Source organism: Saimiri boliviensis, chromosome 11 (assembly GCF_048565385.1).
Source record: "Saimiri boliviensis isolate mSaiBol1 chromosome 11, mSaiBol1.pri, whole genome shotgun sequence".
Classification (NCBI taxonomy): Eukaryota; Metazoa; Chordata; class Mammalia; order Primates; family Cebidae; genus Saimiri; species Saimiri boliviensis.
The window spans coordinates 116,119,913-116,140,963 of record NC_133459.1 but is presented as its reverse complement, the minus strand read 5'-3'; the positions used below and the strand labels follow the sequence as shown (position 1 = coordinate 116,140,963).

General features: G+C 44.5%; 1 protein-coding gene across 5 annotated transcripts in view; it reads right to left on the bottom strand.

The window, feature by feature from the left end:
• The window catches only part of BCAR3 (BCAR3 adaptor protein, NSP family member), a 284,505-nt gene that overhangs the window by 186,968 nt on the left and 76,486 nt on the right, over positions 1-21,051 (bottom strand). The window lies entirely within an intron of this gene.

Sequence of the window (21,051 nt, the reverse complement as noted above, 5' to 3'; positions counted from 1 at the left end):
GGTAGGCAAAGCTGGGACACGAGAGCAAAAAGAGCAAACCGCACGGACAGGTGACTTCTTTCTAGCATCTGCACATCCAGGAGAGACTATTCTCCGGAGAAAGTGAGAAAGAAAAAGAGAGAGAATTGGCATATTTAGGGAATAGAAAGAGGTTCACAGAACTGGTGGCTTCACAGTGTGGAGTCAAAATTAGCATGGCTGTGTTTAGGACAGGGCCTTGGGGGTGAAACTTGTTCCTAGACAATGTGCTCAGGGCCACAGAATGCTCTGAAAAGCCAACAAAGCCTCAGGACAGACAAATCAGCACCAAGAGGTAGACAGAGACAGAGAATGAAACAGGTCTGAAAAGGATGATCTGGCCGGGCTGGGGTGGCTAACACCTGTAATCCCAGCACTTTGGAAGGCCAAGGTGGGCGGATAATGTGAGGCCAGGAATTCTGAGACCAGCCTGGCCAACATGGCAAAACCCTGTCTCTACAAAAAACACAAAAATTAGCCGGGCTTGGTGGTGGGTTCCTGTAATCCCAGCTATTTGGCAGGCTGGGGTACAAGCATCACTTGAACCTCGGAGGCGGAGGTTGCAATGAGCTGAGATCGCACCACTGTACTTCAGCTTGGGTGACAGAGTGAGACCCTGTCTCAAAAAAAGAAGAAAAGAAACGAAAAGATCTGATTTGAAAGGACAGAGAAAAATGACTTTAGCAGTTGCTTTGAGGTCCCCTACGGGAGATCCCACTGTCCTTCAGCCATGATGTCTTTGCCAAAACCCCAGACTCCAGAAAACAGTCTCAGGAAAGTAAAGAGTTCTCTCCTCCTCCCAACCTGCCCGACCTCAGGGCAGCAATTTCAGAAACCTCTGATACAGACTGAGCACTGCAAAACGTGCCTCTTCCATACCTGCAGCAATGATCATTTCTAGACAAAGACCAGCTAAACACAAACAATAACTGCAGAGGCAGAGGGAGAAGCATTTGCATTGCACCCAAACTCTATTAATGGAGTTAATATCTGAGTCCCCCAGCAAAGAAAGCAACACAAAATACAAAACTGAGACCCATGCAGCATTTTACCAGGTCTTCTACCAGAGCAGAATTTGGGACTATGGATCCTTGCTAGATTCAGGGTCTTGGCGGCTTTTTTTTTTTTTTTTTTTTTTTTTTTTTGTCCCTGAGAAACAGTGCACTGAAAACTTCAAATATTCTAACCCCTCCCCACCAACAGCTGAAAGTTTGTCTCCTTCTCAGGCCCACCTGAGGATAAGTTCCCTGGAGGTACAGACACACCAAACCAGGAGAGCCACAGGAAAGCTGCCCTGGCTTACTTTTTTGGGTTTTTTTACGTCCCCCCACCCGCCCACCACGCAAACAGTGGGCAGGACAGTGGAGGGGGACTAAGGACAAAATGGCCAGGAACAGGGGTCCGGTGTTCAGGAGGAGGGTTGGGCTTGGGGTAAAGGAGAGCTTAGAGGAGACACACAGGGCTCTAGTGGGCTATCCCCCAGGACTTGACCGGGGAAGCAGCCTCCCAGTGGGGTGGTGAGGAGTGGCAAAACCTGCCTTCCTTGCCAGGAACTTTGTGTACCGCAGATGAAAGGCACAGTGCAAACACAGGCCAGTACCCTTTCCTCTACCCAGAGAGTTTAGCACAGCTAGGTGATGTGTGTGTGAGTGTGCACATATGTGTATGCATGTAGTGTGTGTGTGCATGCATGCGTCTACCCTTCTCCAGATCCTCTCATTTTCTCAGAGCCCTTGGCCTGTTGGGTACTAGTATAAAGGGTATTCAGACATTCCTGTTTCTTTTAAGCATTAGGCCACATAGGCACAGTAGACAAGTTAATTTGAAAAGCAGAAACTAAACCCAAAATCCAATCTCTGAGGAGTAGAAAGAAACCAGTGACTTTTCTCCTGAATATCTGGCCTTATTTTATTTCTATAGGGAGAACTGGATTTTCACCAGAGGAGATAGTTCCAGGCTGCTGAGCAAATGTGGGCTGGCTGTCTCTCTCCGCTGGCAGACAGGATGAAGACAAATAACAAGAATACACATTCGTAATTACATGGCCTCTTCAGATGGAGTGCCAGGTGTCTTACGTGCCTCACCTAATGATATACATTCACAATACTTGTGAAGTATGCAAGAGTCCGGCAAGGCACACCCATTTTTGAGATGGGAAAGCTTGAGGCTCAGAAAGGTGAGGCACTCCTTTTACTCTAAGGCTGTACGATTTAAAGTGAGATCTGCCATCTGAAAGAATGATTAATTTTAAAATCCATTTTGATTTTAATCTAAAGGAATAAACATTCTATACCTTACACAAAGTACTGACATAAAGTTTCAAGGCACACATTTGCGTTTGGTTTATAATCATGTCAATTAGAAGTGACTGCATTATCTTTCAGTGCAATGTTCCTCAAACTGGAGTGCATGGATATATTTTCAGTATGCATTGGATTCCCGAGTTTGGGAAATGTTGCTCTATGACTCCAGCATTTCTGTAGGATCTGCCACATGGTATAACCGAAGCTAAGCCTGAGCCAGAGGGAAATGGTGGGACTACAATAGGGTGGGTGGCTGACTCCTGCAGTCACCAAGGCCAAAGGAGGGTGACACACAAGAGTGTGCTCTGACCTGGGCTGACCTCTGAGGAGGTCAGATGGGGTGGGAGGGGGTGTGGTGTTCCAGGGTAGTGGCGACGTTTGGGAACAGGTGGCAGCAGCAGTACAGCTTTGCATGGGCCACCCAGGGCAAGCCATCTAGTGCAGAGGCTGTTACATCCAGGCAGGGAGGGCCCCAGCAACATAGGCAAGGGTAGCTGTAGTTCCAGCATGGAAGGGTGAATCAGGAAGCCACGGCAGGGATTCAGAGACGTTACTGGGCCAATCAGAAGGGGCTTCAGAATAGCAGGCACAGAGAGGATGCCCATTCCTGGCTTCTGACACCATGTTAAGGCAGCACAAGGCTTTATTCAAGAAACTCTTTCCTTTGGCTGACTCCTACTCACCCTTCAGTTATCATATTAAATGTTAGTTCTTCTGAGTGGTCCTCCCTGACTCCCAGACTAGATTAACCTCTCTTCCAGACACCCATGATAGCCTGCACATTCCTTTGAAATCCTTCTTCCACTAGTGGTAGCTTCTTGGAGTTTGTTTTTTTAACTGCGCTGTAAACTCCTTCAGCAAGATGTTGCCTATCTTGTTCACTGTGGTATTCCCCAGCACTAGCAGAGTTCTAGATACATAACAGGGCTCAGTACATATTTGTTGATGAAATGCAAACAATGTAAGTTTTAGGCCCTTTGGGTTTGGTGGATCTGGGCCTCTGGTGTCCTCTCTGGCTTGGTCAGAATTGGCCTGGACCTCAGTGCCAAAAGCTGAGCAGCAATCATCTACACAATTGCTCTTTCACCTGTGGAACCACATGCCAAAAACCTGGATCGTGAGATAATTTTCCATGTGATTCTCTGGATCTGACTGTCCAGATAAGGACCCTCCTCTCCTCCATTCCCATTCCTCACATGGACTCCACTCAATGTCATGAGCTCCTTCGTGGCAGACAACATAGGATCATTTTGAGAACCTCACAAAGATCAGGCACTTTTGCTTTTGGAGACCATGTCCCGTATAAAAAATTATTAAAATGTGATCCACATGAAATATAACATATATAACCACATCAGAGTTGAGCTCAGATGCAGTTGGCTAGTTGGAATCATTTTATATTGTGTAGACAGTTAATTCAATTTATCAATTTTGATTATGCAGTTTCCTTTCCCTATTTTGAAAAAATATATACAGTTTTTCAAGTCTCAAAATCTTTATAGGCCCATGAAAAGCTCATTTATCTATTTATTGCATAAAGTGGTCTTGGGATAATATTCTCAGAGAGAGAAGATGATAATTTGGGCCAAGGCAGCTAGCTTCCATGGCCTGCCCCACCAAATAAGCTTCTAGCTTCCACTGGTAGGAGCCAAACTTCCTTATGAGATTCAGATACAACTCTTTAAAGCACAGCATATGGTATCCTTCCTATGGATTCTGTAGGCAGAGCAGAGGAAGAACATTCCTGCCACCAGAATTAAAGGTTGTGCCTATAAGTGGGTGGTGAGCCCTAGTTCCTAAATAAGGTATTTGGAATGCGAAACAATCCAAACAGACTAGTCACTGCATACTGACCACAGTGTGAAACTTGGAGCATCTAAGAGAGAGAAAACAGAGAGTGTAGTAAGAAGAAAGAAGAGCTAGTACAATTATTGAATTAAATTAAGAAAAATATCATGCAATTCCATTTTAAAACAATAAATTGAACACTCAATTGTATGAAGAGATGAATAAGGAGTTTAATTATAAAATATGCTAGACTTTCTACTAATCCCTACAGAACGGTAGGCACCCTCGAACTGTTCATGTATGTAGACAGAAATATATGATTCCTTTGCATAAGATGGTACCAGAACAAAGAATACCAGCAATAATTATGGGGGAAGGGACAAGAAGATAATAACTAATATGGCACTAAGGGAGTCCAGGAAGGTTTTACAGAGATGATGCTTCTTCACTGGATTTTGAAGGATGAAAGAAATTATTCCAAGTGATAAAAGGAGGAAAAAATTCCTAGGAAAAGTAGGCAAAATGAGCAAAGCTATGAAAATAAAAAATCACCATGGTTAGCTTTCATTGAGTGCTTTCTATGTGCTGGGTTCTGTTAGGCTTTTGTATTTTATCCTATAAACCTTTCTCCAAATATGGTCTACAATTGTCTATATCAGAATCATCTTACGCATGTTGAAATGCAGATTGCAGCTTCTCTCAGGGCCTACTGAATCAGAAGCTCTGGGACGGGGCTCTCTAACCTGAATTTTAAGAAGCTCTCCGGGTGATCATTTTGCACACTCAAGTTTGAGAACCACTGCTAGAAGCCATTTTTAAGTTGCGAAGTGCTGTGGTCAGATTTGCCTTTCAGAAAGCACATTTTTGAGCTATGAATGAACTGGAGAGGGGAAAGCCTCAAAGCAGAACAGTGGTGATGGTGAAAGTCCAGACTAGAGAAATAGCAGTTGTACTGGGTTAAATGGTGTCCCCCAAGAATTCCTGTCTATCCAGAACCTCAGAATGTGATCCTATTTGGAAATAGGGTCTTCGCAAGTGTAATTAGTTAAGATGAGGACACAGAGGATTCGGGAGGGCCCTAAAGCCAGCAATTGATGCCTATATAAGAGACAGGAGAGAGAGCTGTACCTAGACACAGAGAGACACACAGGGAAGAACCAGGTGACAACAGAGGCAGAGCCCGGAGTGATGCAGCTACAAGCCAAGGAATGCCAATGATGCCTGCAACCACCAGAGGCAAAGACAGAGGCACAGGATGGTTCTCCCCTTGGAGTTTCCAGAAGGAAGTAACCCTGCTGACTTCTTGATTTTGGACTTTGGCCTCCTAAACTGTAAGAATAAATTTCTGTTGTTTTAAGCCATCCAGTTTGTGGTTGTTTGTTACAGCAGTCCTAGGAAGCCAATACAGTGACACTGAGGGGCATTTCAGTGTCAAAATCACAAGGACATAGGGATCAGGTTGGACAAAGAGTAAGGTATGAACAATTAATTATTCAACAGTTTCTGCTTGGATGGTCAATGATGAAACTGTGCAATAACAGGGCATTGGCTTGGATTTTTTTTTTTTTTTAAAGATGGGCTCTTGCTTTGTCACCCAGGCTAGAGTGCAGTAGCACAATCATAGCTCACTATAATCTCAAAATCCTGGGCTCAGGTGATCCTCCCATCTCAACCTCACAAGTAGCTAGGACAGGCAAGCACGACCATGCCAGGCTTATTTAAAAATTTTTTTTTCGTAGAGAAGGGTCTTGCTTTGCTGCCTGGCTGATCTTGGACTCCTGGCTTGAAGCAGGAGTTCCTGCCTTGGCCTCCTCTCAAAGTGCTGGGGTTACAGAGGTAAGCCACTGCACCCAGCCCCTGGGCTTGTATTTAGAAGACCGGAGTTTAATTCAAGCTTTGAAATCTACCAGTAGGAAGATGGTGGCACCTCAGTCTTTTTATCTGCAAAGTAGGGACAATATTACTCATCTCATAGTATTGTTATGAGGATTAAGTAACGTATCACCAAGAAATGTGCACATTCCTGACACTCAATACTTTTCATGCTCATTTCCAGAAAGGGAAATTTAAGATGAAATGAAACTGAAGAGAAGAACTTGTCTAACAAGCCTTCCCAAGCCACAATCACCACCTCAATGCACTCTGGGCCTACCTTGCAGGCTGGTGATGGAGCCAAGCGTATGCTCCGCCCTCCCCTGCCATGGGTCTCAGTGCCAAGGATGAGCTGCACTGGGAAGGAATGCACAGAGGCCCCGGCAGAGCTGACCACAGGTTGGAGATGAGTCTTCGCCTGGCACTGGCATCTTCCATGGTGGTTAACAGCTCGTCTGTGAAGTCCGCATCAGAGGGCAGGGCAGGGCAGGGTAGGGCAGGGCAGATCAGCAGCTAAGTCCAAGAAAGCCTGGTGGGAGACGCTGGTGGGGAGAGCACTGGTCTGGGTGCAGTTACAGTCATGAAGAAGTCAGTCCTGAGTCAGCCGAGACAGGGTGGGGTGGGGGGTGGCAGGGTTAGGACTCGGGGTGGTAGATAAAATACAGTCTATCCAGTTAAATTTGAATTTTGTATGTATTATTAGCTGAATCTGGCAACTATAGTTAGGACCCTCAGGTGAACAAAGGATAACCCAGGAGCCAGGGCCAGAGAAGGGGAGTCATGGGAAAAGCAGGGGGCAAAACCATGGCCTCAGTCCTCTGAGGATATGTTTCCCTGACCCCACCCAAGCAACTGGTGGAAAGGTACCTGGCACTGCCTCTAATCTCCTGGAATTCCCACCTTGACCTGGACAATACTGAACGTCTTTCTTCCTCTGGGCTGTCGATGTTAATCTCCCAGGTTCTGCTGCCTGGGTTTCTAGCTGTACAAATGGGAGATAAACTTCCCTTCCCTGGGGAAATGGTCCTCTCTGGGCAGCATGGTTCCATGAGAGCTGCCGCATCCTTAGGTGACCCCTACACCAGTTAAAAGGAGACATTTCAGAGCCATGGAGGACTGTGAGACGGAAAACACAGTGCTACTCAATGATGGGAGAAAATTAGGGTTATGTTAAGTAGTGATTAGAATCAGTTAAGGGGTGCCTAGATAGTCATATCTCCCAAATTTAAGGTCCTCTATATTTAAAAAGAACCAGTAATGACTGATTAAAATCTTTATATTTTGATTGTTAAAAACAGTATTAAAATATTCTAAAATTACAAATGACCAAAAATGTATACGATGTCATCTTTGACCCAGTTACCCTTACCTACAGAAATGTAGCCTCTTAGAACCCATGCAGGGCCCTGAACTAGAAGGGTCCCACACCTGGTTTAATGCTCTGCGACTGCCATCTTGCAATTCTTATTAACTTTTGAATGAGGCCCTTCCTGCATGTTCATTGTGCCCTGGACCCTGAAAGTTATGTACTCAGCCCTGCCCTAAGGGGATAGAATATGCCTAAAATATGAGCACAGTACATGGAAAAAGAGAAGAGATGACTGGGTATAGCGGCTCACACCTGTAATCCCAGCACTTTGGGAGGCCGAGGCAGGTGGATCACTTGAGGTCAGAAGTTCAAGACCAGCCTGGCCAACATGGTGAAACCCAGGCTCCACTAAAAACTACAAAAAATTAGCCAGGCATGGTGGCACATGACTATAATCCCAGCTACTCGGGAGGCTGAGGAAGGAGAATTGCTTGAATCTGGGAGGCAGAGATTGCAGTGAGCCGAGATCATGCCACTGCACTCCAGCCTGGGCGACAGAGTAAAACTGTCTCAAAAAAAATGAAAGAAAAAGAAAAAAGCCTCCAAAATGCCAGTCCAAATTTGAGATGTGATGGCACAAAATCACAACAGGAAGGCATTTTCATTTGGGGAGAAAAGTCAAGTCAATTCAGGTAGGTATCTTGTCACCCGGGAAGTTGCTCATGGTGACACCAAATGCCAACCACAATGGCTAGGTGTGTGTGGCATCCAGGCCTAGGAAAGTTAGCATGTCCACAGAGATGTTCTTTCCCATGGACACAGGCATTAACAGCACAAAGTCAAAGGGCCGTGCTGTGGAGAGAGGCTTCCAGGCTCAGCCACAAGCTGGGCCATCCATATTTAATCCCACAGAGAGCGGCCTCTAGATGCTCAGCCAGAATCTCCCTGTAACCTCTGTCCCATCAGCCTGTCAGGATTTGTCCTTACCCAAAGACAGACTTGCTCAGTGGGCCCTGGGTGGGCCTGGACTTCCAGCAAGATACAGGGAGACCACTAAAGGAAGGGGTTCTTGAATTTGTCCACTCTGCTCACTCAATGTTCTTTCCTTCTTTTGTCTTCTGCTTAGTCCTCCCCTCACTGCACAGGCTGGCCCCTGCCCCTTCCAGCCCCTAAAACCCTGATCCTTCTGGATTCCCACAAGATTGGTCACTTAGAGGATCAGAGGTCAGGGAAGAGATGGCCTTTCTCATCCTTTTTGTTCTAGTCCAGCAGCCTGGCCTAATATTTTTGCTATCTTAGGTGATAGGCATTGGGGACTGGCTGCCAAGCAGAGAAGCCAAGTGGGAAATTCAGTAGAGGGGGCTTTTTGTTTATTTCTGATAGGAAGTTAGGAATTACCCGAGAGCACTGGCTGTGTTTCCAGCTGACAGCATTGTGTTCAGCCCTTAGATGCAAGTGTGTCTGCCGACTTCCACATCCTCTGCAACTGGCTTTATTGATAACAGCTGCAGATGACCAGGGTGAGAGCTGCAAAAAGCTGCAGGCTTTTTGCCTGCTTGTCTCTGAACTAGAGTCCTTGCTTGGCTGACATCAAGTGACCAGTGCCTCAATCTTCTAGGTGGCTTCAGGAAATATGCTCAGTGGAGCCAGAAATGTAATTTAAGATGTGGCACTTGAAGGAAGTTGTAACTACCATCAGTTAATGGTGGGGGCTGGTGGTTGGGTCCCAACATCCCAATGATAGCAATGGCAGCAGGGCCCGGAATTTGATACCAGCTTGCAACTTGGGGAAAACATGCTGAACAATAACAGCCTAAATTATTATTAATGCCTGATACCTCCACAAAGCCATTACAGTTCAATATTAAGATCACGGACGCAGGTCAGACTGCCTGTGATGCCTCACTGTGATACTCGTTAACTCTATGACCACAGAGAAGTTACTCTCTGTACCTGGGTTGTCTTTTCAGTAAAACAAGGAGGATGAAAGTGGATACTTCATAAGGTTGTTTTAAGGATTAAATAAGCGAATATTCATAAAGCACTTAAAATAATGCCCAGCACACAGCAAGTGCTCAAAAACTGGAAGCTATTGTTTTATCATTATTACTATTATTATTTTGGAGACAGCGTTTCACTTTTGTCACCCAGGCTGTAGTGCAACAGTGCGATCTCAGTTCACTGCAACCTCCACCTCCCAGGTTCGAGTGATTCTCCTGCCTCAGCCTCTTGAGTAGCTGGGATTACAGGCATGTGCCACCACACCTGGCTAATTTTTTATTAGTAGAAACAGGGTTTCACCATGTTGGCCTGGCTGGTCTTGAACTTCTGACCTCAGGTGATCCACCCACCTTGGCCTCCCAAAGTGCTGGGATTACAGGCATGAGCCACTGTGCCTAGCCTTATTTTTTAAATTTAATCATCACAATAACATGGTAAGAAATGCATTATGATTAAAAACTAGCTCCAAAGAGGTTAAATCATTTGTCCATCTAACCCAGATGGTGAGGGATGGTGTCTTCATTTAAATCAGAGCCCATGTACCTGCCTCCACTGCACAGTGCTTCAGTGTAGACAGGAGAATAGAAAGTTGTCTGGGTCTGGCACCTCCAACCAGCGTTCCTCACTCCTAAAATGTCCCTTTGAATTTATCCAGGGCACTGGAGAAGGGGAGGTGGGTGGTGCAGGGTATCAGAGTGAAGAGATCTCTTTGGAAGAGTAATTTGCTAACCAGAAGACTTAGAAACAGGAGAATTAAGGTGAGGGACATTATGCTTTGCTGGACTGTGCCTCCTGCTATAATCCAAAGAGCTCTCTAAAGTGAGAATTCAGCAAGCAGAGTTGCTCCATGTAACCACCAACTGTGTCTTCACAGTCTTAGGAAGAAAGTGGAAAACTACTTTCAAGGTTTAAAGCAAGAGGCCTCTTGACTCCTGTAGTTGACAAGGTGCTCATAGCTTCTAATAATCTCCTAAATCTCAGTTGTGTTCCTCACACAGGCTGTGATTAAAACCCGCTACTCCCAGGGGATCCTGGGGAACCGTTCTCTCTGTTCACCAGGTTCCATTTTCTCTAATTGGCTTGCACACCTGCGTCTGCTTAAAATGGGATTTACACCTATTAGAAGCAGTTTTCTATCTACACAGATTTCATCCTTGTCATCTATTTTTGGTGAACTCTCCCACACTGAATTAGTCTGGGAATAAAATTGCTGGTACTGAAAATCTGTTGTGTTTAAAACCACTGACAAGACCATCCTAGGTTTCTGCTGAAGTAGATTATTTCACAAATTGAAACAGAGATCTTTTTTTGTAAACCTACTATTTTGAAAACAAACAAACAACAAACCCACATATAACTATTTCAGAAATGCTACCACACAGAAAAGAAATCCTCTTGCCAAAATGCCATCATATAAATAAAGGAACTGAAGAAAGAATGCCACCTCTTTCATACTGAATAGAATTGGAAAGAAAAAGAATATTCTGCCTAACTCTATAAGCCTTTTTTCAAATTACTCTTTATTTTTCAAAATTAACTTATTTTATTAAATCATATGTATTGAATCATGGGCAGTCAAACTCTTCATGTAGGTTAATAAAAATTATTTGATTAGTTTTTGGTATCAGAAAAAAATGTTGACAGAGGGCTAAAGCGAATACAGTTGAGAGATTACTGGGTTGGGTAACAGAAGACATGTGTTTTTAATACAGGTGCTAGGTTCACTATTTATTGCTGTGTAAGAAACTACTCCAATATTTAATGGCTTGAAACAGTAACAATCATTTCTTTTCTCTCACAGTTTCCATGAATCAGGGATTTGGTGAAAGTTCATGAGGTGGTAGTCAGACGTCAGCCGGGAGTGTGATCAGCTGAGGCTTAACTGGGACTGCAAGACACACACTCCCAAGGCAGCTCGTTCACTTGGCTGGAGAGCTGATGTTGACTGTGGGCAGGAGGCCTCAGTTCCTTTCCACAGGGACCTCATCTGGGGTATTAAGATAGGGGGCTGCTTCCCCCTAGGGTGATCCAAGAAATTAAACTGAAACTCAAGTGCCATTTGTCACCTCTACCAACCCCTCCACCATACTGTATTGGTCACACAGGCCTGCCAACGTTCAGTGTGGGAGGGAATTACACAAGGGCATGAATCCAGGAGGCAAGAATCAATGGGGCCCCCTGGAGGCTGGCCACTAACTAGTTCTGGGAAGCCTTCGGTGATCCTCAGTTTGTGTCGAGCATTTCTTTCTTATTTTTCCATAATACCCAACTCCATTTATCACTGCACTAAAGGCTCCTGCTTTGTTATAGACATGAGGATACATACTTACTGGGATACAAGGAGTCTATCAGCTCTTGTACTGTGAAGGCAGAGCCATCCTACGGCAGACTCAAAAGACAGTGGTGGAATAAGTTGTCATCCCTGGAGAAACTTGGAGCTGAATGGCATTGTAGCAATCACTTATTCTAATTCTAAATGCCTCCTGAGATACTTTATTTCTGTTTATGTGTTCCTCTCTTCTACCAGACTGTAAGCTCCTCGAGGACAGGGATGCTGTCTTATTTTTATGTATCCCCAGTACTCAGCATAAAGCTTATAACAATAGCCTATGAATGATAATGGAAGTGTTGGATGAATTATTCTCTGGGCCTGAATTTTCTCATTTGTATTGGACTGGTTTGACTTGTAAGCCACTTGTATCTTTATCACATGAAGAGCCTTAGAGCCTTCTTTCTAGTGGAATGTAGTGATGTGGCATGACAGTTCGTGTCCACTTCCCAAAAGCATCTCCTTTTGTTTTGGGATCCTAGGAGTCTACTAGCAATTGTACTGTGGAAGCAGAGATACCTTATAGCAGGCCTTGAGAAGACAGTGATGGAATACGTTGTCATCCATGGGTTCAGTTTTTCAGCAGAGGCCAATTCAAGAACAACTTCCAGATGTATTGTGGGCAAGGAAAAGACAATTCAAGATAAAGATACTCTGTTACTGCGAATTAATCTGATTTTTACTCTCTTGCTTGAAAACCTCTTTGGTTCTCCACTGCCAGCAGAGCAAAACTCAACTTCCTTAGTCTGCTCCTAATTACCTTCCCTTCATGGACCCTTGCTTCAGGCAAACTGTACACTAGCTCTACCCTGTCCAGGGCGATGTTTCCTTTGTCTGTGGTGATTCTCTCCCTTGATGTAACCTCTCCCAAGCAAAAGCTAGGCCAACACTCTCCAAAGATCCCTCAAACTAAAATGTAAGTTGATTTGGAAGTTGTATTCTCAAGAGGTGCTTGAAATTAAAACTATCAAGATGTATTAAAAAACGTTATGCTGTGTATTTTTTCTTAAAACATTTCATCTAATAGGGAATTAGAAACAGACTATAAATTAATTAATTGCACTTTCTCAAAGTTTTATTTGATGTACCACATCATGCAAGAGAGAAAAATTGAGCCCAGGAAAAAGAGCAATCTGGAGGTGAGCCTTCCAGATCAGTGGGCCAGCAACACAGGCAGAGCTTGAGAGTCCTACAGTCAGCCCCAACTGCTCCACAAATCTCACATAGTCCAGCTTAGTTTCCACTGCTCTGGAGCATACAGCCTTTGCATCGGAGGTTCATAAAAATAAATTCATTTAAACTTACCAAATATTTCCCTTTCACTGTTAAAACATGAACCTCAAAGGAGAAAGTGCTGACACGGCTTTTCCTTGAGACACTTGTCTAATTTGGATCCAAGCAGGTGGTGTTTTCCCAGGTTGGCTCTGTTTGGAAAATGTTGTGGGGACTTTGATGACAGCACTCAGCCAGGAAGTACAGACAAGCCCGTTCTTACCCAGCCACTCCTGAGTACACTGACTACATTATTTGTCTATAATGTAAATAGGTATTTATTTAATGTGTCTCTTTGTATAAAGATCATAGATTGGTCTGTGTGCCTGTCATCTCTCAATCCACATTACTATTGTTTCTTAAAAAGAAGGGTTAAGGCTTAATGGTGCCAACAGTATGGTATCAGGATGCACATGAAAGGATGCTGGGGAAGGGCATGGGGATTTGTAGTGGGAGGGCATAGAAAGTGCAGGGAAGACCCGTGGATCTAACCTAGCCAGGCCTGATTAGCGAGGCAGCAAGTGGTATGCAAGAATAGCCCCCACCACCCACACTGTACACTACAGTTACCCAGGGCATTCACATCTGCAATCTCCCTTCACCCTGGCAATGGCCCTGTTAGGTAGGCATTATTATCCCCACTTTACAGATTGGAATGCCAAAGCTTAGAGAGTGATGAGAGTCTTAGACACGTTACAATTTAATGGCAAAATTGTTTATTCCCATTGGTGCTTGATTGCAGAGGTAGGCCCAGGCAAAGTATGAAGTTGGCAAGCTATCCTGATCAGTCCCTGTCTTCCTCCCGAGGACACATTCCCACAGGGGTAAATACCTATAAAATAAGCCGACTTTAGAGGCAGTCATAATGAGTGCAACAAATGAGTGCAAGAGAGAATTGGCAACAAATGAGTGCAAGAGAGAATCTGGGACCTTACTTGAATCTCTCTCAGGCCACCAATCTCTATAGTATGATGAAGAGACTGGCCCTTCTGCATACACAGGAGCCAGGGTCCCACTCAAGGCAGAGGTAAATTGGGTTTGAATGTGAGATGCAACCCCCAACTTCCCTCTGGCTCTCTAGGGCACATCTCATGAAACCTTTGTTTTTCCCACTGTACTGTGATCATAAAGGGGACCAAGCCTGAGGCCAGCAGAAACCCCTGTCCCGCCTTCCCTGGCTCAGTTCTCTAGACCTCCCTCACTGACATGATTTATTGCTTTCATTAAACAGGATGCTCAGCCAAATGCAATGGGTTTCATGTCTTCCCCCGCAAGGAAATCCCCTTAGGAAGCAAGCTGCCATGGTGTCTGAGAGAAGAAAGAAACTACAAATGAAAGAGATTTGCCCAAACTGCAGTTTCTTTTTCCCCTTCCAGGCCTTCTCTAATTTTACTTTGAGCTGGGCCAAAACCCAAAGGCATTTCTTTTTTTACTTAATTATCTCCAGGGAACCATAGCTAGAAATCAGGCAAGCACATGTCTGCCCTACCCACCAGGTAGACCCTTGTTTGGTGGCTTGGGTCAGAAGTCTTATGGATGACAGCAATTCTCTTTCTCACAAAGAAGCAGACTCTTTTTCAAAGAGCCTGCCTGTGACGGAAAGTCTCCCAGGTGGAGCCCACCATGTGGGGCAGAAGCAGATGCTCCAAGAACCTGCTGGTTTGGTCATGTGACTGTGAGTGGAGGGAAAGAGGTGATTGTGCCAGCTTGGCTGTGCAGATGGGAGTTGGCAGTTGGCAGTTAGATTCAGTCTCTGCCCACCTCCAATGAGTTAGTTGCTTTGAAGACAGATGAGCTCACCCTTCAGCAAATGAACAGAGCCTTTATCAACAGCATTTGTGAGAAGAGAAGAGGGGCCCCTGGTTAAGTTGTTTCCAGAATTGGTTTGTTATAGGCTCTTGTGGTTATTCAGAAATTACCAACTGTTGGCTTCTTGAGCCGAAATGTTTTATGCAAATTAAAGGTGGAGATCAAGATGCATTTATCTTTCTCCTACCCACCCACCATCTTTCTTTTCCTGAATCAATCCCCTCTATCCCCAGCACAATCAAATAAACATTGCATAGTCTCTTGTCTGTTGCTACTTGATAAGCAGAAGAAAGTGTCCTGGGGATTCTCATCTTGTCTCTTCCTGGTGTTCATAACCATGTGTGGGGCAGGGAGGCAGGGGTAGCAGGCAGGCAACCCTATCTACTTCTTCATTAGATGCCCCATCTGAAAAGTAAGGCGTTTAACACATTTTATGGCTGGGCATGATAGCTCATTCCTGTAATCCCAGCACTTTGGAAGGCTGAGGTGGGAGGACCACTTGAGACCAAGAGTTCAAGGTCAGCTTGGGCAACATAGTAAGGCCCCATCTCTAGTTTAAAAAACTAAAAAACAAAAAATATTTAACTCCTGGGCATGTTTCTAGGGGGAGTGTCATAAGTGAAAGTGCTTAGAACTCTTCAGAAGACAGAAGCTTTTATTCACTTAAACATAGTATTTGTATGAAACTAAAGGTGAGACAGAGGTCTTGGGATGACAGAAGGATGCAACTTGGACGAAAAATTCAACAGAAGTCTAATGTTTTCCTTGTGCTCTACCAGGAAAAAGGCAGCTGGCTGTGGATCAGCTCAGGGATTTGTAAGCATGTGGGTAGGAGGATGTCAAGAGCATCTAATTTGCAAAGTCTTCTGGGACAGTCACAGAAGGAGTGGCAGCAGCAGCCATCAGCCCAGGTCCAAAGGAATATGGGCTGGGTGCCATTCCTGTCTGAGAGCTGGATAAGATGCACTGGGCTGAGATGCTACAGGGCTATGCTCAATTTAATCCTCCCACCCCAACCCTCACACCTTCCTCCAGCCTTTCAGGATGCCTCTTGCAGTAAACATCTGCAAACACTAGATGTAAAGTTGAGACTTTGTATGTTCTTAATTCTTAAAGAAGGAGAGCTTCATGGATAGTTTAGTCTTAAAAAGAACACTAATACTTTTGTAGAACAGAGCAACTTTCTCAGAGCAGCAGAAAGGGAGAGGCCATTACTAAATCTGTTCTCCCCACAGCCTGCGGACATCCTCAGAAAACACAAGGTTTGCCCAGCACGTATACCTATAAATGTAGTCAAAGTGCCCCAGGCTCAAAAACCCAACTCCACACCCTACCACTCTGTGCCACTCCTTAGTTTCGACTTTCTCTTTGTTTTTCCCTTTGCAGTCAAATTGTCTTGAAAGAGTGATCCACACTCTGTCTTCACTAACACAACTCCCACACTCCTGAGACCCCTGGAATCTGGTTTTTATCACTACTTGTCCCTAAAAATGCTCTCCCACAGGTGAAAGGCTGCCTCCTAACTCAAATTCAATGACTGCTCAGTCCTGCTCAAAGACCTCTCTTCCCAAGGCTTCTGCAACACTCCTACTTTCCTGAATCCCCTTTTATCTTGTTTCTTCCTTCTCAGTTTCCTTCGCTGACTCTTTCTCCTCTGTCCCTTAAATATTGGCTTTCCCCAGGGCTCTGGTCTTGGTCTTCTTTGTTTTCTTCATTCTTCATATTTTTAATGGACATTCATCATTCTTTATGGCTGACTAGCCCCTCTAAATAGGTCTCTTCTTCAAAGTCTCCACCTTAAGAGTTTAGGTGGGAAGCAAAGGTAGTTTGGATACTGGTTCCTGCTTCCCGTTCAGCTAGGGTGCACACATGCAACCTTGGATCTGGCAACCAGATGCATCTCCTGAAAGCCATCTTTGGGAAACCAGGCTCAAAAGGCACACACTGGCAGGCTCCATTCAGGTGAGGGCAGATGCTGCTATGTCCAGGTTCTAGAAGTAGTGTCCAGTGTCCAGTAGCACAAGCTGCAGTGTCTGTGCCCAGCATTCTTGTAGACAGTATAGGGGCCACTCTTTACTTCCCACAGGGATTCTTCTCTTATACTTCCAATCTTGAGTAACAGCATCCCATCATCCTACTTGCAGTTGTTGGTGTCTGTCTTCACCCAAAGTGGTTAACCAACTCTTGTACATATCTCTTCGATTTTGTCTCCTCCCCTGGTCCCAGCACCCCTATATTAGTTTTGGGTCTCAGTGCTCATCTGCCCTATCAAAACAGCTTCCTAGTGAGTTTTCCTGCCGCTCGTCTCTCCCATTCCATCTAACTTGGGTTGCTACCAGAGTTGTCTTTCCTGAATGTAAATTGTATCTTGTTACTTTGCTGTTTAAAATCTTTTAGCACCTCTCTATTGCTCTGAGGATAAAATCTGAACCCTTCGGCAAGTCACTCAGGGTCCATCCTGCCACTTCCCCCAGTGTGCTATGCTCCAGCCATACCCAACTGCTTGTGTTTCCTGTACATGCCACATGGATGAAACCTCTAGGCTTTTGCTTACTATGATCCTGGAGATTCCTGCCTGCTCCAACCTTACCTATCTGCCAGCAGTAATGACCCATCGAGTGCCTCTGGTCCTGAGCGAGAACCAATACTGGTGGTCCATTGGAAGGCCCTCATCTTTAGTGAGTAGAAATGTCTGCTTCCCTGAGCCCTGAGTCCAATGTCCCTAGAGTAAACAGAGCCCTAGTTTCCTCCTTTTCTTCCTCATTTCCTAATTCATTCATTTATTCAACACTTATTTATTGAATGCCCACTTAGTATTAGGTACTGAGTTAGGTGCTGGGATTGAGCATAAACAGCCATTGCCCATCTTCAGGGAGGGCAGACCCAGCTGAATGCCCACTATTCGGAGTTAGCTTGCTTGCCCAGGCTTTGGCACTGTCTTCTGAATTGTATTTCAGTGGCCAGCTCCCCCATACCCCACTCCTTCTTTACTCTCCACTCACAAAGGGTTGCATTCTAATTGCTATATCCTTTCCTTCACCTAACTTGATCTCCGACTCTGTCATTTACCCATCCCCAAGAACTATTTCCACCTAGAAGCCTTTAGCATTGTGCCTGACTCCATCCCCTGGATCTGACACTTGGATTATTAATGCCATTCCAGGCTGGACTTCGGTCAGCCATATTAAATCATCTTGTAATTTTTAACTTCTGGCTCTTCATTAAAGGGAAGTAGCCCTTTTGGTCACCACTCCTCTCAATATCATTTCTCACTGCACAATTCTTCTTTTGTCTTTATTGTCTGCGTAATTGATAGCACCTCAAATACTGACCTATATATTCTTATTGTCTGCACAGTTAACAGCACTTCAAATACTGACCTATATACTCTCTCATAGCGTCGCATGGCCTGGAATGCTATTCTTGCTTGACATAATGTTGTTGTATACAAACCTGGCTTGTTCATTGTATACTGCATGTATGTCTCAGCCCTCCAGTTGGATTGGGATATATGGGAATAGGAACTGTGTCCTATGCTTCTTTTAACTCCCACACCAGCCAAGACGATGCTGAAGACAGCAAAGGTGCTGAATCAACATTTGACTCAAGTAGCCTCACCACCATAAAATGCCAGTTTAGTTTTAAAAACTAAATTAAGGGCCGGGCGCAGTGGCTCAAGCCTGTAATCCTAGCACTTTGGGAGCCCGAGGCGGGTGGATCACGAGGTCGAGAGATCGAGACCATCCTGGTCAACATGGTGAACCTCCGTCTCTACTAAAAACACAAAAAATTAGCTGGGCATGGTGGTGTGTGCCTGTAATCCCAGCTACTCAGGAGGCTGAGGCAGGAGAATTGCTTGAACCCAGGAGGCAGAGGTTGCGGTGAGCCGAGATCACGCCATTGCACTCCAGCCTGGGTAACAAGAGTGAAACTCCATCTCAAAAAAAAAAAAAAAAAAAAAAAAATTAAGTTTAGAATTACAAGATGATCTGCATTAACTACAGAGCATTGCATAGGTCTCAAAGAAATGTTACTGTATCCTTCAACAAAAGAAATGATGGGACCGGGTCCAGTTACTCATGCCTGTAATCCCAGCAATTTGGGAGGCTAAGCCAGGCAGATCCAAGGTCAGGAGTTTGAGACCAGCCTGACTAACATGGTGAAACCTCATCTCTACCAAAAATACAAAAATTAGCCAGATGTAGTGGCAGGCACCTGTAATCCCAGCTACTCAAGAGGCTGAGACAGAAGAATCGCTTGAACCCAGGAGGCAGAGGTTGCAATGAGCCCAGATTGTGCCACTGCACTCCAGACTGGGTCACAGAGCAAGGCTCGTCCCCCACCCAAAAAAAAGAAGAAAAAGAAAGAAAAAAAGAAATTATGTTGTGTGCTGAGTGTGTTGTTTGCGTGTGGGTATTAATTGCATATTAATCTCTCACTATGGCTTCCAGAGCTACTGATGAAGAATATATTTGGGTTTAAGTTTTGGTTAATGTTTCTTCACGGTTCTCCTTCTTATGACCCTTCCCTCGCAGCATTTTTAAAAATATAAATCATTAATAAAAGAAAAGAAAACAAACTCTGTTAATGCAATCTTCAAAGTGGACATTTCAATAGATAAAAGGCTCAAAATTTCTAAAACCAGATTCTTTAAGTCACTAGGAAACTGTGTGATACAAGGTGGCCCCACTTAAGAAAATCCAGTCTCTAAAAACCCTAAATAACAAAACTGAAACTAGGAAGTAAATTTGCACAGGAGTCTTTACTAGGAAATTCCCCATTTATACACTACTCTCAAGTCAATTTAAAATATACTTAAAGTATAAATGTTTAATTTCCACTCACCAAATCAGTAACACAAGTATTATGTAAAGTAAATTGCACCTGCACAAATTTAGCAATTTTATACTCTTAAAACTCTTCATTCTTGGTATTTGCTCAGTGAGTAATTTGCTTAAAGATGATCTTGATTTTTTTTTTTATTCTCCTGCTTTGGTTGAAATGTTTCAGCTTAAAGATATATGATAAATGGGGGTTTCCTTATCTTAATATGAGGCACCAGAATTTGTCTCAGTTGAAGGAATTTGTACTGCAACTGAACAAAGGTTATTCTTTCAACTCTCCTTTGATATTTGGCACCAGACCAAATAATCTAAAATTAGCTGCCTTCAAGAATCCAGGTGTGGGCTAAGTGGAAGCAATTCAGTTTGCCCTAGGAAGTCACAGAAGTTGTTCTAACAGTAAAGAGTTCTGATCAAACTGCTTCCTTCACTAAAGCCAAGTGCTCAGGACTGCCTCCTTCAGCAAGGAATGGAAAATCACCATCACCACATTTCAGGCACCAGCGAGGGCATCTTGAATAAACTCTTCATCCTGTAGCTCAGGGGAACGAAGTGGCAGCCTTTCTGAAGCTGTTTCCACATCTGCAAAATGGGGTTTTGCTAACCTGTCCTGCTCACCACTCAAAGGCATTGTGAGGATCAAGTGAATGGGCTTTTGAAACTATAAACATTCTGTAAGCATGAGGCATTATGATTTTCTATAGTCACTATGATGGTTTTAAAGTTCTTTCGTTTTCCAATCCATAGCTGCCTTCTCTTTGACTACAGACAGCTGAACTTAAGAGACTCACTTGTAACCCATAGAATGCTACAACTTCCTGAGGCTAGGTTAGAAAAGGCGATTTTGCTTCTGCCTGGTTTTCTTGGGATACTTGGCTCTGGAAGAAACCATGCACCGTCTTAGAAGTCTAACTACCCCGAGACTGCCATGTTGTGGGGAAGCCACAGGAGAGGCCATGTGTAGGCCCTCTGGCTGGCAGTCCTAACTGTCAAATTCCTCCCAGGTCAGGCACAAGACATGCGAGTGAATGAGCTTCCAGGTGATTCCAGGTTCCAACCACCAAGATACCCTGGATCTTTATTTTTCCCAGATGATTCCCCAGAAATCACGGAGCAGTGATGAGTCCTCCTTGCTGTGCCATTTCTGAATTTCTGACCTGCAGAATCCATGAGCATGATAAAATAGTTGGGGTTTTTCTGCCACTAAATTTGTGCTGTTTGTGATGGAGCCATGGTCATCAGAACGGTCACATTGGGTAACGATGACCACAGTGACCACAGAAACAACACCAAACACCAGACACAGCAGCAAGGCCCGCACACTCACCTCACTTCATCCTGACCAGAACTCAGGGAGGAAGTGATCATTTTCCCCTCACACAGCGAGGAAACTGAAGATCAAGGGGCTAACAACTTCAGTTCCACAGGGAGGAAGTGGCAGAGCCAGGGCTGATACTTCGGCCTGGCTTGACTGCAAAGCCCACCCATGAGCTGCAGCTGACTCTTCCC